At 42.3% G+C, this 15,841-nt stretch overlaps 1 protein-coding gene across 1 annotated transcript in view; it reads right to left on the bottom strand.

Annotated features, from left to right (window-relative positions):
• LOC125311268 (cadherin-23-like) overlaps window positions 1-13,813 on the bottom strand; it is a 123,449-nt gene extending 109,636 nt beyond the window's left edge. Inside the window, exon 1 of the mRNA XM_048269164.1 lies at window positions 13,757-13,813. The gene's annotated coding sequence lies outside the window, so the exon portion shown is untranslated. The remainder of the gene's footprint in view (window positions 1-13,756) is intronic.
• Between the last annotated feature and the right edge of the window lie 2,028 nt (window positions 13,814-15,841).

The following is a 15,841-nucleotide window of genomic DNA, read 5'->3' as shown; positions in this document are numbered from 1 at the left end:
AAATACACCGCAACATCGAGAAACATTACTGGTGCAAACCATGGAATCACGCCGCAAATTCAGCATAAAAACTACACCTCCCATCAACGTTAGCAGTTTCGCGTTGTGACTCGCTAGTAGTCGCTTCTATCAAATCCAAGAGCGCGAGGAAAAAGCGGAAAGTTAGACTAGCCAGCCAAGATGCAAAGATTGAAGAAATGAGTTCTTCTATCCACCGAAATTCATTGGATATAGGAGGAACAGGATGAGATTCTGAGAATGCAGTGAGAGAAGGAAAGGTAACCTAACATGCCTTTTAGCCCAGTTGACGTATTGGCTGCAATATGCAAAATATAGCTGTAGCGAACCGGCACAAAAGTAGCCTCCCGTAATACTCCCATTTTATTCAAAGGTAGAACGCTACAACTCCAGGCTTCCACGCATGCTTGTTTGTTTACACCGAATACAAGCTGAAGTGCAAAACGAAAGTAGGCCTAACGTTTGCCTACTTTCCCCATCAATGCAGATATTTCAAATAAAAACTAAAAGTATGAAACATATATCCTTGATTAGCCTATGTTGGGTTTTGTTGAAGAGAAAATGTACTGTTTTAGTAGTAGTATTAGGCAGTATGCAGTCAGATGGGTCACCATGGGCATATTTGATTTAGCTATAGATGGATTCACAAATAAATAAATTAGCCTACATTTGGCAGGATACTTGATTTACAGGCTAAATGCAAATATGGTATTATATTATTTTACATTAACAAAATGTAGGATAATAGAACAGACTGAAAATAAAGTAGGCACTGATCTTCCTGATCCTGTTTCCTGTAGCCTAAATGTTGTCAGTCATTCTTAATATTCGCAATTGGTGCACTGGCATGTTTTAACTGTTAGCTGCAGTATAATGTTAGATTATGTGTAAGTTAAGTACAGAACTGACTGTGCGCCCAAATTTTTGTCTGTGCTCCTAAATTTTTTAACTTGGGCGCACAAGTGCTCCTGAAAAAAAATGTTAGTGTAGAGCCCTGTCAGCGACTAAAAGTTCGTGAAGCAAACGCAACGGGTGACCCGTAGTCATCATGAGGGATGGAGAGAAGACAACTAAGCCCATTAAAACTCAAAAAGAGAAGAAGAATTCAATTTGGGTGCCTTCCAGTGTTAAAGGCCATGGCTGCATCCTTTGATCCGAGACATTTAATATCTGACCAAAGGCTAAGCCATCTATTGTCATTCAATATATTTCATGCAGCCTAAAAATGTGCCCTGATATTTTTACAAAGACAAGTACTGAAGATAATAATGGCAGATGCTTGTACTTTGTGGGCACCAAAGTTTGATATTTGACAGATAACATCACTGACATCAAAAGCATGTGCTGTAGCTCGAGGGAAAGTTATGATAATCTTTGAGCAAGGGAGCAGCTCTTTCTATTTAACCACCATGATCCAGCAAATTTCAACTAGTGTGGTCACATCAAATATGGCAGTCAGGAGTGCTATCGGACTTGCACGAGGGCTAGGTTGAATTCATTCCAGGACCTAGGGCTCCTACTCCTACCTGGGCATTCAACCCAAACCTATGCACAACAAAAAAAAAAGGTTTAGAACTGCACCGCCGTGTCCAGCAAGCAGATAAGCCACTGGAAACAGTTCAGTGTGATATCGAGTGAAGTGCTGGTATTCTCAGTGGCTGGCCCGCGAGTCCCAGCACTGTGCCAATTTGCTGATGTTATGTAGAGAGTGCTATCTGCACCAGGCCATTATGTCAAATCTGGATAATCCGCTCCACTGCAGGTGCAGAGTCCCTGGATCTGTGTGAACTCAATTTAATGGGACACCCAGGGCCAAAGGCAAAGCTAGGGGGTAACAACAAACAACAACAACAACACACCAACACGCACACACACTCCCATAAACACGTTCACATACAAATAGACAAGAGTGAGCAAAAACACATGCATACACTCACAAAAACAAACACTGCAAGTGTATACCCCATGCACCTAAACACCCCCTGAATGCAAACTCAAAGCTCAAACATATAAGTGACGTCAAACCCAATGCTCAAACATATGAGTGATGTCAACAGCAGAAATGAATATGAAAACACAGAGAGAGAGAGAGAGAGAGGTGTGTGTGTGTGTGTGTGTGTGTGTGTGTGTGTGTGTGTGTGTGTGTGTGTGTGTGTGTGTGTGTGTGCGGGTGCGTGTGTGCGTGTGCGTGTGCATGTGTGTGTGCGTGTGCGTATGTGTGTGTGTTTGCGTGTGCGTGTGCGTGTGCGTGTGTATGTGTCTGTGCGTGCGTGCGTGCGCGTGTGCGTGTGCGCTTGTGTTTGTGTTTGTGTTTGTGTGTGGGTGTGTCTGTGTGTGTTTTGTGTTTGTGTTTGTGTTTGTGTGTGTGTGTGTGTCTGTGTGTGTTTTGTGTTTGTGTGTGTGTACTGTATGTGTTTGTGTTTGTGTACTAGGAGTGCTGCAGAAGCTGGCAAAGAACCTGGGGAGATGATAATTACTGAGACAGGATGGGGGAGTGTATCAACACACACAACTTAGCCTGTCACCATCGCTCCAGCTCACCCCATGCCCTCTCAAATCCCCAACCACCCCTCTCGCTCTCTCTCTCTCTCTCTCTCTGTCTCTCTCTCGCTCTCTCTCTCTGTCCCTTTCTCTCTCTTTTTCACTTTCTTTCTCTCTCTCTCTCTCCCACACACACACACACACACACACACACACGCACACACACACACACCTAAGTCCCCCTCCTCTTTTCTGTCCAAAAAAACAAAATCCTCCAGCACCCCTCCCAGAGACTCCCTGATTGGTTAGCCGCAGTGTGCTTGTATACAGATCACCGTGTGTTAGGGGACACTGGCACGGCAACAACACGACGATGCAGAAGCCGGCTGCCTCGCGTGGCTGACCCACGACTGAACCGCTCCAAATGTATTCCACCAATCTGACAAGAGACAACTACACCCCATGGGAATAACAAGTGCACCTGTTAGGCTATATAAGCAAACCATAGAGGTATGCCTATAAAGAGCAAAACACAAAGACAAAAGCACAGACACAGCAAAAAGTTACTTTTTGAAGATAAGACACTGAGGGCCAGATGTACTAACGCTTTTGCGCCCACTTCAGGCGTATTTGTTTTAGCCAATAATGCGTGTAAAATCATTGCGAGGTATGTACAAACAGGCTTAATGATGTAAAAGCATAAACTGCCTGTCGCGGGGAGCTGAAAGTGGCAGATTGCGTTTGTCATGTCATGCATATGCATTCATGGGAGGATCCAGGGGAAAGTGGGAGTTCAGCGTAAAAAGATGGGAGGGGAAGAGTAAATAGCGCCTAATTATGTATTCCGCGGTATGTACAAAGACTGCTCCTGAAAGCGCACGTCTATTCTGCGCCTAAATACTTCCGCCTTGTAAAAGCAGGTGTTAATCCAAATTGCAGTTCAAAGACAACAGAATCGCTATTTTGTGGTGAAAGTATTTGTACTACCAAAAGCAACCTTAACTTTCGTTGGCCTTTCGAATGTCTTACTTTCATTTTCACGTCATTCACTTAAAGGTAAACTATGCAGTATTGGCAATTTCTTTACTGTTTTCTCGGTTTTTGCTTTTTTTTCGCTGGCTCTGTCATGACGAATGTCTGAGAAACTCCATTGCTGCCTTTTTCTAGCCGGTGCCTGGCGTGTATGTGTATTTGAATGCAGTAAAGCAATTCGTTACACTAGTTATACTTCCTGACACTGAGGCCGTCGGCCCGCTGGCCCACAGTTGCAAGGGTGGTTTTTCTGCTCACAGGTGCTAGGGGGAAGCGAGACGGCCACCATTCAACCCGAAAAAAGTCATATAACCATTCTAAAGACTCTGAAGCTGTTAAATGAAGGTAAATTAAGCTAAAAAACTTGCATATTAAGCTAAAAAACCTGCATAGTGTGCCTTTAAACTTTCCTACTTGCTAGATTTAACCAATCTTCCATAGCCTACGTGACAAGTAGTTTGAGTAGAACTACTGATCTTTATTATCTCCCTGCTTGTTTACATCTTATCATGTATGGTATTATTTCATGATCGCTAAACGTTTGATTCTTTTTAATGTTGTCATCAGTTAACTTCATTCAACGGCGCTTGTATGTAGGCGCTGCCATTCAGTTGTGGACGTTCGTAAATTGCGTTTATGGGCGGAGAAAGGCAGAGAAAGGGGCAGTTTACACTAAGGATTGAACAATTGATAAATAAGACGGAAACTTGGGTCTGACAGCGTTCGCAATCTTAGGTGTGTCCATGACGCTGATAACGCTACGTTCGCAAATGTACGTACATCTGGCCCTGAGAGTGTGGAGGAGGCTCAAAGTAGATACCATCACACAGGGGCGGAGTGGCAATCGGGACGATCGGGAGTTTTCCCGGTGGGCCGGACGATGAGACTGCGCGGTGCGGGCCGGCCCATAGAGCTTTTATCGCGGCCGTGAGTCCATCGACCTGATAGATGCATTAAGAATTTTCCGCGAAAATCTCCGAGATCTACATTTAAACATTTGGGAAGTCCAACCAATATTTATACCACTCGCTCACTGTCTATATGTCATTCATGGTTACCCTGCACACTCATCTCTCCCATGCTGATTTTTGTGTAGGCTAGCCTTAATTTTTTTGTCTTAATTCATTTTTGTCTTATTCAGGCGTTACAGAACTTTCATCACAAATAAAAAAATGACAATTTAATTTGTTTGTTTGTACTTAAATTAACGTAAGCCTAGGCTAGAATGGAGCAAAGCCTCCTGGGAATGGGGAATGTGTTTCTGGTTTATCCAATGAACCGATTGCAGGTCAAGTCTATTTACAGAAATGTAGGGGGATAAATGAGCGGCCCCTCGTCTAATGGCATGACCCTACAAACGATCAAGTTCATGGAAAACTACAGGAGTTTTGACAGTCGACGGATTTGCGTGGTTGCTTTCTGTTTTACATATGGATGGAAGGCAAAGAGAAAGGTTAGCGGATCTAAAGCATTGACGTCATTGGAACTGGCACAAGCTAGTCTTATGTTGATATGTAGCCTAGGCCTAGCCTAATGACTAATTAGTGGGCCACTCAGGCTGATAAAATGTTTGTGGAACTCGTTGGAACTGTCTATATGTAAGCCTATATAGGCCTACTTTAATCGTTCTCGTACAAACCTATTCAAAGTGCCTGGTTTTTTCAATTATTTAATTACCTCTGTTATTAGGTTGACATTGTCTGTAGGCTAGGCCTTTTTTAAAATTATACAGGCAACTATTGGAGTGCTATGATACCCAGATATGTCCTTGCATGATGCTTGAAATTTCCATCCACCCACAAAGCTGTTTTTATACACTGTTTTATGCACTGTTGCATATCTAGTTCCTTACACATTTATTGAAAGTGCCTGGTTTGTGGTTGATTGGCTTGTTGTATTGCATTAGCACTATATATTTACAGTGCATGGAAATGCACTGTTCTGTTATCCGAAGTCTTCTTCTTCTTCTTCTTATTATTATTATTATTATTATTATTATTATTATTATTATTACAGTGCATAAAAATGTACTGTTCTGTTATCCGAAGTCGTCTTCTTCTTCTTCTTCTTCTTCTTCTTCTTATTCTTCCCACCAAATGTCTGCGTCTAATTCAGCTTTAACCGTTTAACGTAGAAACTTCGTTCAAACTTTGTAACGTAGGTCTTGAAAAGGACACGTGGGGAATGTATTTTTCACTTTTGTAAACTTTATACTTTTTGAGATATTAATAAAAAACAAGCGTATTTTCCCCCATAGACTTTGCATTAGCACTATGACATCACAATGGACTAATTAACTTGATTTGCACCTGTATCAACTTCCAGCTGCTCACTATTAGGACCCATCAAAGGGCCAGTTAAACTGATTGCACCTGTATCAACTGCTTTCTGCTTAACTAGGCCAACTCTCTATGTGTCTCTCCATTCTACAAGGATATAAGGCACATTCCATCCAACTTTCTATCCATTCATCCTCTTCAAACCATTCACTCATCCACCCATTAAACTATCCATCAAAATCCATTAAACAATCTGCCTATCAACATCCATTCAACTTTCTGTCTATCAACATCCATTACACTATCTACATTTAACTTTTAAACTATATACTCTGTCTCAGGCTTTAAGCATACAATCTGGCTGTCTTAAGACTACTATTTCCTCTGCCCACAACTGTTTCAAAATAAATGTCCTCACTACAAAAATTCACTATTAAATAATTGAACTATTTAAACTACTCAACTATTTAACTGTTCAGCCATTTCAACTATCAGTTGTTATCAACTATGACTCCTGCCAACTGTTTCCAAATAAAAGTTTGTTTGGCATTTTATGTTAATATACAGTAGGTTTATATTTTCATGCACTGGTAATTTCCTCGAAATCACATTTTCTAGTTTGTTTGTGCTATTGTGTGTGCATGTTTGGGGGGGTTGGGAGGGGGGGCCGGTGCCGTCAGAATTTTCCCGGTGGATTTTAGTGCCCCACTCCGCCCCTGCCATCACACCACTCCCTCAGGACATTTGAGAAAGCAGTGACAAAATGGCTACAACTCAGCTCAGTCAAGAGTATTTAATACAGAAAACTTAATGGAGAATGGATAACCTGTCTTTCCCTATTGACACTTCATTATAATGATAGCAGCCTAAAAGTCTCCATCTGCACAAATACATGGTGTGGGTTGTGTTTTTAGTTTGTAGAACAAGTGTTTGTGCCAAAGCAGCCGTGTAGTCAAAAAGACATGGATCAATACGCTGGCTGCCAGGCTAGTGGATGAGAGAAAGGTTGAAGAGAGAGAGAGAGAGAGAGAGTCTCTTCTCCATCGGGTTCTTTCTTTTTGTTTGTACAATCATTTTACACAAAAAAAGGCAACTGACAGAATTGGAGTTGGGGAGCAATGCTCTCTGTCGGCTGGATAGCTCTGGGCAGGCTATAGACCCATCAGGCTGCGAGAAATGGCTGGCCATTTGACAAACAGCAAACAGCCACAGAAGAGCATTTCAGTGCTTTCCACAGATCACGAACCCTCACACATGAAGAGACACATTTTCTGAACGTTTCCCTCTCTCTAGCCTCACTAACCAGCACCCTCATATATAAACACACACACACACACACACTTAAATACACAATGTGTATATAATCAAGATGGTATAGACCTAAAAATAATTCAGTAGCTAGTCCCACAAAATATCTCCTTCTCACTCTCAACTACAGTAATCCTCTTTCTCTAACCCTCCATCTCTTACTTAAAGGAGAATTCCGGTGTGATTCATTGGTAGGGGACAAGCCGAGATGGGCTGAGACATACGTTCACACTCGGTATCATGTTTCAACACACTTTAGGTCAATATCACACCGTAATTCTCCTTTAACCTCTCTCTCACTCTCTCTCTCTGAGCCAGAATGAGCCAGGAGTGCATGGCGTGTGTGTGTGTGTGTGTGTGTGTGTGTGTGTGTGTGTGTGTGTGTGTGCGTGTGTGTGTGTGTGTGCGGCGTGCATCGCCCAACATAAACAAAGACAGGGGAGACCAGAGGGCAGCAGATAGCCTGAGGAGCCTCATTCATCTCTCTGTCTCTCATCAGCATCCCCTCCTTTAACCTCACACAGCAGCAACATCTGTATCCTCCACCAGCACCGAGTCACTGGACCAAAGGCCCTCAATTAGAGACTGGGATCACAGGCTTCAGACCCCTTATATTCCCCCTACCACCACCACCACCACCACCACCTCTCTCCCTCTCCTGGGTTTCCTACTACTGAAGGCAATAAACAGACTGGCTACATCCACAGATAAATGATTCATACAGAGAAAGGGTGAGGATGGTGCTCTGGGTGGTGGTCAAACAAGTCCCGGAAGTATCTGATTCCGTTTGACATGAGAGGAGGGCAAATAGAGTGTCCTCCGGGGGTAGGGAAATATATTTGTCCAGCACAGAGATGAAGTCCTGTACCAAATGTACGAGTCTGGTTCTTTTTGTCAGAAAGTTCTCTTGTCTCCGGGAAGTTTTGTTGCACTTTCACCTTCACCAATTCTGAGTCTGGCTCTCCTTCTCCTTTTTACTTCAGTCAGTCATTCTCTTTCTGTCATCTTCTCATTCTCTCTCTCCCCTCCCTTTCTCTCCCTCTCTCTCTCTCCTTCTCTCTCCAGATCCTTTCCAGCTTCTTTAATCCTGCTCAGGACTTTCACCTGTCTGACAGCAACCTGACAAAACCCCCAGATGGAAAAGGTCAATTTTTTCTGAGAGAATTAGGGCAACATGCAGGATTATTGACCGCCTTTAAATCCAACCACTGTTACAGCTCCTTCCTCACATGTGTGACTACAATGGACAACATTTTAACAAAACCAGCTAATGGAGATTCATCTAGTGATACAAGCTCTGATTAAGGCATGAATTTGAGTTAAATGTGCCATAGAAACCTCTCTGCTATTCATCACCTTAATGATGAAACTGCAGCCCTATGAACATGTTCTTGCAATTAAGCAATGCAACTTGCTTTTACTGATTGGCTGTGCAGCACAAAGAGTTTGCAGGTGATGACTGTCCCCATTGGTGAGGAGGGTAGATCAGCAGAACATGCTGTCCAACACTCTCTCTGGACTCTTCCGCTGACAAATGCTCAGCTTCCCTACAAATCAGCTGCTGTCAGCCTTGGTCCCTCACCACCTTCTTCCTCTGTCTCCCTCTCTCCCTTATCCGCTCTTCCTCTCTCTCTCTCGCTCTCTCTCTCTCTCCGGGGCAACGTTCCACACATAAATACCAACAACAAGGATTTGTCACGGCACAAAGCTAACACTGAATGGGCATTATCGTTGCCTTCAGTGAGATTATTTATGGCGGAGACTGTAATTGAAGCCCGTAAATCCACCTCCAAGTTTGAGTTATGCGCGAACAACAGAGGGCGTCCAGCTGCCTCTCCACTCTGTGCCTGTTCCTTCTCAACTCTGTCTCTCATCTCCACTGTCCACTTTCTCCTCCTTAGGCCACATCCTTTAAGTGGTCATTGCCTTTAGGCATCTTTATCTGTGGTTCTGCCATCATATCCCTGAATATATTGTACTCTGTGCTATCTTTAAGGTTGAGATTTTGCTGCTGCTGTTCATCCAACATTACTAGGGATGCATACTAGAGCAAGAGCGTTTGGGCCACATCACTGGCTCTGGGCAGGAAAAGTTGAGTTTGTCCAACTGAGTTTCAAAAGTCTGCTTATTTCAAAATGAAAATCACACAGGACAACACCCCCTGGTGACCCCCTGCTGTCAGCCTGGGAAAAACAAAAGCCAAACGAATGAATAAAACCAAAGTCCTTCAGTTATGTGACTAGCAACACATAAGTGAGACAAAGAGAGTGCCCTTGGTAGATGACAAAGATTAAACAACACTCTGGCACCTCATCTGCATCAAACTGCACCTGCATCTCCAAGCAAACAAACAAACAAACAAACAAACAAGCAAGCAAACAAACAAATAAACATGGGAAACATAGATGCTGGTTTTCACCGACAATGGCGTCTTTGACTCTCACAGGACCTTAAAAAGCCATGAGCCTGTTGCTCATCAATCTCTAGTGTTAGCGACCAGGCTTTCATGTGCACTGCTTTGAGCTGAAGCTTCTTAAGTCCCCCCCACACACAGAAGTCAGCACTGGAATTCCAACAGCAAATGAGACTAATGCCAAGCTGGTCCCACTGAGTGGGCTGATGGACCTCATTTTGCCATGCACTGTCACGTGGCACTGTGGCCAAACAAAAAATCAGGATTTGGGCACTCTGAAAAACTGACCAGTAAAGAACGGAAATTCATTGCTGGGGCTGAATTTGGAGTGCCCTCTCCACTGTCAATGTGAATCCACCACATTACCTAAGGACCCACAGCTCGTTACAGATGTTCCTTGGCACCAAACCCCCACATCTGTCACTGATTAGCAGCTTCACAGGGAACAAACAGGCAGGATGATAGAGGCTGAATTCCACATCCCAGGCCAGTCTTCTTGGAAATACTGTAAGATGCTGCCTCATGCAGACTATAACTCTCTCCTCATAACCCTCTCCCTATTACATTTTTCAATTTAACTCTGATTATTTTACATAAATGCTGCATTTTCATAATGACCGATTCTAGTCCTTTTGTCACAGTAAACGATCAAAACTCAATCATAGATTACACATACGCAGGGAAATTTAAGTGAGAGAAAATTAGCTGTGCGATCATTATTGTTGTTGGTGCTATTACGACAGACAGTCTCATATAGACTGTCATAGAACTAACGGTTTTATAGCTGAGTTGAATATTAAGCAAACACATTACATTGATTCCAAATGGAGCTTTGCAAAAGTAAAGGGAGTCACAGAGTTATATTTTTTTACAGAAATATGTGGCTCACATATCAGCCGTATTCCCAGGGTGTTATGCTAGACAGCTGTCTCTTTGGAGATGATGGTGGGTGTTTTTGCTACTGCTAACTCTTTTTCTGTCTGTTTGTCTGTCTCTGCGTGATTTCACAAACCTCTGTGTAACAAATATTTGTTAGATACTTTGGCCAATGCAATTATAGCAGACCCCACATATGACAAATGTGTAGCGTGTTCTCTCTCTCTCTCTCCTTTTATCTTGCTCTCTCCCTCTCTCTCTCTCTCTCTCTGTTCTTCTTCAGCCCATCTGTTTGAGGTCATTAAATCAGGTTGAGCAGTCAGGCAGAACAGGAGAGAGAGAGAGAGATAGAGAGAGAGAGAGAGAGAGAGAGAGAGAGAGAGAGAGAGAGAGAGAGGGAAGGTGGAGCAAGAGGGAGACAGAGTAATTTGGGGGTGGCTGAGAGGAGAACGAAGGGGGGCAAGCAGACAGATTCACCCAGCAAATCATACAACAGAATGACCATCACTGCTGTCCACCCATCTGATGGGAGACAAGAGAGAGGTAAACAGAGCGAGAGATAGAAGGAGAAAGAAACTGAACTGAAGGGGGAGAGAGAGAGAGAGAGAGAGAGAAAAGAGATGTATGGGAAGAGGAAGACATAGAGGGGAGTACGCCACACAGCAATGAAGATTCTGGAGAAAATAACAGTAAGGTGAGGGGGATAGAGAATATGGACAAAAAGGGAGAGGGAAGGAGAGAGAGAGACAGAGAGGCAAAAAGCAGAGGCATGGGAAAAGACTAGTCCCATTGTGGTGTATCCCAAAACACATCCATTACAATTAGATAAGTTAGTAATGTTGCACATTCATTTCACATTCTCCCCATTTTTCTTTTTCTCTCATCCGTCCCTTCATCCCCATTACCATGCATGACTGTCACAGTCTACACTCAGCCTTCTCCCCAGCTGTCTCTCTCTAAAGACAGTAGGCCTACATTGGAGTCTGTCACCATATCTGCGATCCATTCCTCCTACTCTGATATTGGTTTTCATTTGAAGCTGTCACTCAAAGAGCCATGCATATAGAGCTCCTTCATTTCCAAAGGTGTTTTTTCACACACACACATACACACACACACACACACACACACACACACACACACACACACAAAAGCTCAACTCCAGTGCTGCAGTCTTAGAAGCATGACATTATGTTCTCAAAGGATGGCCGATGGCCATTATGACAGCCACATATCCAATGCTAAAGAGACTGAACAAAATCTCACAAAAGGTCACTTTGTTTTGATGGCTTGACAACCCTAACATTTATTTTTGGAGGAGACCAGAGAACAGAATATGTTCTGTACCATCTATAGCCACAAATTCCAAAACTTGAGGCATCAAATAATCCCACCGATCATCCAGTAAAACCGTTCCGTCAGGCCCGCAGGGACAAATAGAGCCTGGATGAACTCCTATATCTGTTTTGTTCTTGAAAAATAATCTGGTGATTCAATTATTTGATATATCTACAGTGTACGTTGTGAATCACTCAAAATGGGTTGAAAAAATATTAACATGAGAAAAAACAGATCACTTTATATCCATGGACGCAATGCCCTCTGGTGTCTCAACAATAACTGGGCAGAGGCAATGCGCATGCCTCCTGAGCTTTGTGCCTCTGACAGTCCACCTCGCAAGCCTTCATTCTCATTTTGCAAACATTGCTTGATTTCACTCACTCTAGCTGTTCTTAAATCCAAGTTTGCCCTTTGAGGCAAAAAACCCCACTAGAGCAGAGAAAAAGAATCAAGCCTTGGGGCATTATGATGAATGGAAGGAGTAAAGAATAAAGCCTCTGGGGTTGCGACCTGCCAACACACAGCATGCCTTGTACCTGTTAGTTGAGACTTTCTCCCAGCCCTGCAGACACAACCTCACAAGCAAGTGTGCACTCCATGCTGGTGACACCAGCTTAAAAATGCATTTTCCTAACAGTTCTACACTGATGTAGTCTACTCTTTAAAGCCATCCAGTAATAAAACAACCAGTGACTGAGACACATGCTTTACAGGTTGTGTGACTCAATGATCATGACTGACTAGAGAAGGGAAAATGGACTACATACTAGACATATAATTTGCTAGCCTTGTCTGCACTCCATTAAGGGTAAGATGGGAAAGAAAAAAAGGGAAGCACTCAACTTTCACACATCAATAACACATTTTAATGGCCAAATAATCTACTGACATAATCCTACTGCTCCTTTGAGACTGATTCTGTGACAGGGCAGCACTCCTTGTGATGTACTCTGCAGTTATTGACTTCAGGTGCTATTTAATCAGTCCCAGAAAGGACATAGAGACAAGGCCACAGCCGAGAGATGATCAGTAGTACCACACATTAACGATAAATTCATTCAATCCATTTTTAGGCTTCATTTTAAACGTGAATGTAGTAAAGGGAATCATAAACATACACAGGGTTTTGCCGCTTTGATCACAATACAGTAGGCTACCTGAAATGGCACATCCAACTGCCTCCCTGCGCAATTTTACAAAAGATTATCTATAGCCTATCTTGGTTTTACCTTGTAAATTTGTATTTAGTTGTCAAAGAAATTTTTCAATTAGACAGGAAGCAGCATTGTGGAGGATAAATTCGTACTGGTTTCCTGACAAACAGCTCGCCCAAAAGATCCCTCTCTCAACAGTTCAGCTCAGGAGTCGTGGCGCAAACTAGAGCTCTGACTGGAGTCTATTCAGGTGACACATGAATAAATAACGGCACCCAGCACGCTGCGCAGCAGGCGTTGTCGTTACCGAAGCTACCTGAGATAGTTAGCGCATCTGATATTCCGATATTTAAGTCTGTGAGTCACGCACCTGAAGATCCACAGCCTTACAGTTGTAACATGTCAGGCATTTTGGTAATTTAATTTTTATCAAAATGTTTAAATGACAATCAAAATAACTATTTTTGAAGGTCATAAATGATTGTGGAACTGTTTCGCTTGGCAATAGTAATACCAGTAGCCCACACCTGTCAGCGAGTGGAGTGGCAACCCACAAAAGCCTCAGGAAAACCATCCCGCACCACTACGTTTAATTGGTTTCATATCTTTCATAGAAGTTCCCAGAATAGGCTACTGTAGCCTACCGCTTGAATGAGCTATTATAAACTTAGAACATTTTATGTTCATAACTAACACAAAACTGACAGACTTAGGTTACTATAGGCTGTCACAACAATAAGTAGCATCTGCCTCCCAACTCCACTGTGACTTGTAATTAAATTTAGGACTAACACGCTCGAAACAGCGTAATTGTACACCTTAACAAATAGTTGATAGTAATTGTCAGGTATTACCTGCCTCGTCCGAGTCCGTCGGTGCTGTGAGTGTGGCGAGATCCGATCACCGGTCTTGCAGCTTTGTGCACGAAGTAAGGAGGCGCTCGTTTTTGGTGCGCGCGCTCTCTCTCTCTCTCTCCCACTCGCTCGCTCTTCCAACGCCGCAGTGTCCTCATAACTTCGAGTTTGACACCTGTCAAATAGTAGCCTAGTCAAGCAGGCTACTATTTGTAGTACCAACTTCGCTGCTTTGCAGCACAAAAATATTTAGCAAATGTTCGCTTTTCCTTTCCTTTTCTGAAGTAGGCTAGCGATAGTGAAGATCAGCAGCCTATGGTAAAAACAATATATGTAGCCTAATGCCATCTAAAAGGGTCACGCTGGTAGTTAAAGCCTAATGGATGATGAATAGGCTTCCAAAATGGGTCGACTATCTTTAGTGACTAATAAAGTGCAAAGTTTTACATTTGTCTCAAATAACCTGTTAAATCGGGGATTTGGCTACTTGCTGATATTTTTCACAAAACAAAAAAACACTTTTAGTTTCGTATAGGAAAGTTTTCCCGAGTTTCCAGAGGTAAAAATAAAACGGTCATTGCCTAAAGTTGCTTATTCATCACGTGGCATAGGCTATTACTATGTCTCAACAGTTATTGATCGCCCTCTATTGGCTTGAAAAGGAAAGGTTGCTACATTCCTTTCTATCAGGGCCTGTGTATGTTCAAAAGCAGGCTTGAGTGTAGGCAAATGAATTTACATATGCATGCATACAGACACACAATTAAATGGCAGTTATTACACGGCTCTTCACAAGGCAAGTAGAACGCTCCATTGACTTGAATGGGATTTCCCAAAGTTCTATATGGTTATGGGACTTTGCAGACGCCTTTGTCCAAAGCGAAACACAAAATACAAAAAACAACATAATATTTAAAATATAACAGGGAACAGATTAGAATGTTGGTCAAACTATAATAAGGAGAATAGCAATAATAAACAACAATGTCAATTCAATAAATAGCCTAATAAAATAAGCAATGAAAAAGAGGGGAAAGTGAAGTTGAGTCAAGCTGGATGTTAATCTGTTGGGGAATAGCTGTTTTAGCTGAAAACACCAAAAACTCAGTTTTTGACAGATTAAGCTGAAGGTGCCGATCTTTGATCCAGGCTGAAATATCCTTAAGGCATGCAGAAATCCGGTGGAAAACACTAGAGTCATCAGGTGGGAAAGACAGGTAAAGTGTCGTCTGCATAACAGTCTTAAATAAATAAATAAGTCCCTTCAGGGCGGAACAAGACCCCACCGCTGCGCGTCTGGGTCCGGTTCGCCCTGTCAGGACTTATTTTCCCAATAATGACCGGCGTTCTATACATTATCCCTTACTTATTTTGTATCATTATGCCTAATTGTAACAGTGGTGTTTTAATTTCACACAGTATGGACTGGCCTGGCCTGGCCTACTGACTAAATGACTAAATACTCGCAAAAAGACCTTTAAGACTAACATATTTAAAACAAATATTATATCAAGTGTGATGCTTTTGTTGAAGGTATATGTCCATGTACATGTGGTCTTCACAACTTTTATAAGGCTAGTTTGTGGTATGACATAACAAAATATCCTGATATGGCAGAATCAAAACAGTAATGTATGTTATATGTGTCCATTATGTTTCAAACTGGACACCTAAATGAAACTAGAAAATGTAATTTCGAGGAAATTACCAGTACATGAAAATGCAAAACATACTGTATATTAAATAAAATGCAAAACAAACTTTTATTTGGAAACAGTTGTGGGCAGAGGAAACAGTTCACTGGAGTCATAGTTGATAACAACTGACAGTTGAAATGGCTGAACAGTTAGTTGAGTAGTTTAAATAGTTAAATTATTTAATAGTGAATTATTGTAGTGAGGAGATTTATTTTGAAACAGTAGTGAGCAGAGGAAATAGTTGAACAGGATCTGTAGTCTCAAGAGAGCCAGATTGTATGCTTAAAGCCTGAGACAGAGTATATAGTTTAAAAGTTAAATGTAGATAGTGTAATGTATGTTGATAGACAGAAAGTTGAATGGATGTTGATAGGCAGATTGTTTAATG

The sequence above is a fragment of the Alosa alosa genome, chromosome 18 (genome assembly GCF_017589495.1).
Source record: "Alosa alosa isolate M-15738 ecotype Scorff River chromosome 18, AALO_Geno_1.1, whole genome shotgun sequence".
NCBI classification, from domain to species: Eukaryota; Metazoa; Chordata; class Actinopteri; order Clupeiformes; family Clupeidae; genus Alosa; species Alosa alosa.
The sequence above is the reverse complement of the archived record's forward strand: the minus strand, read 5'-3'. Positions and strand labels throughout refer to the sequence as shown.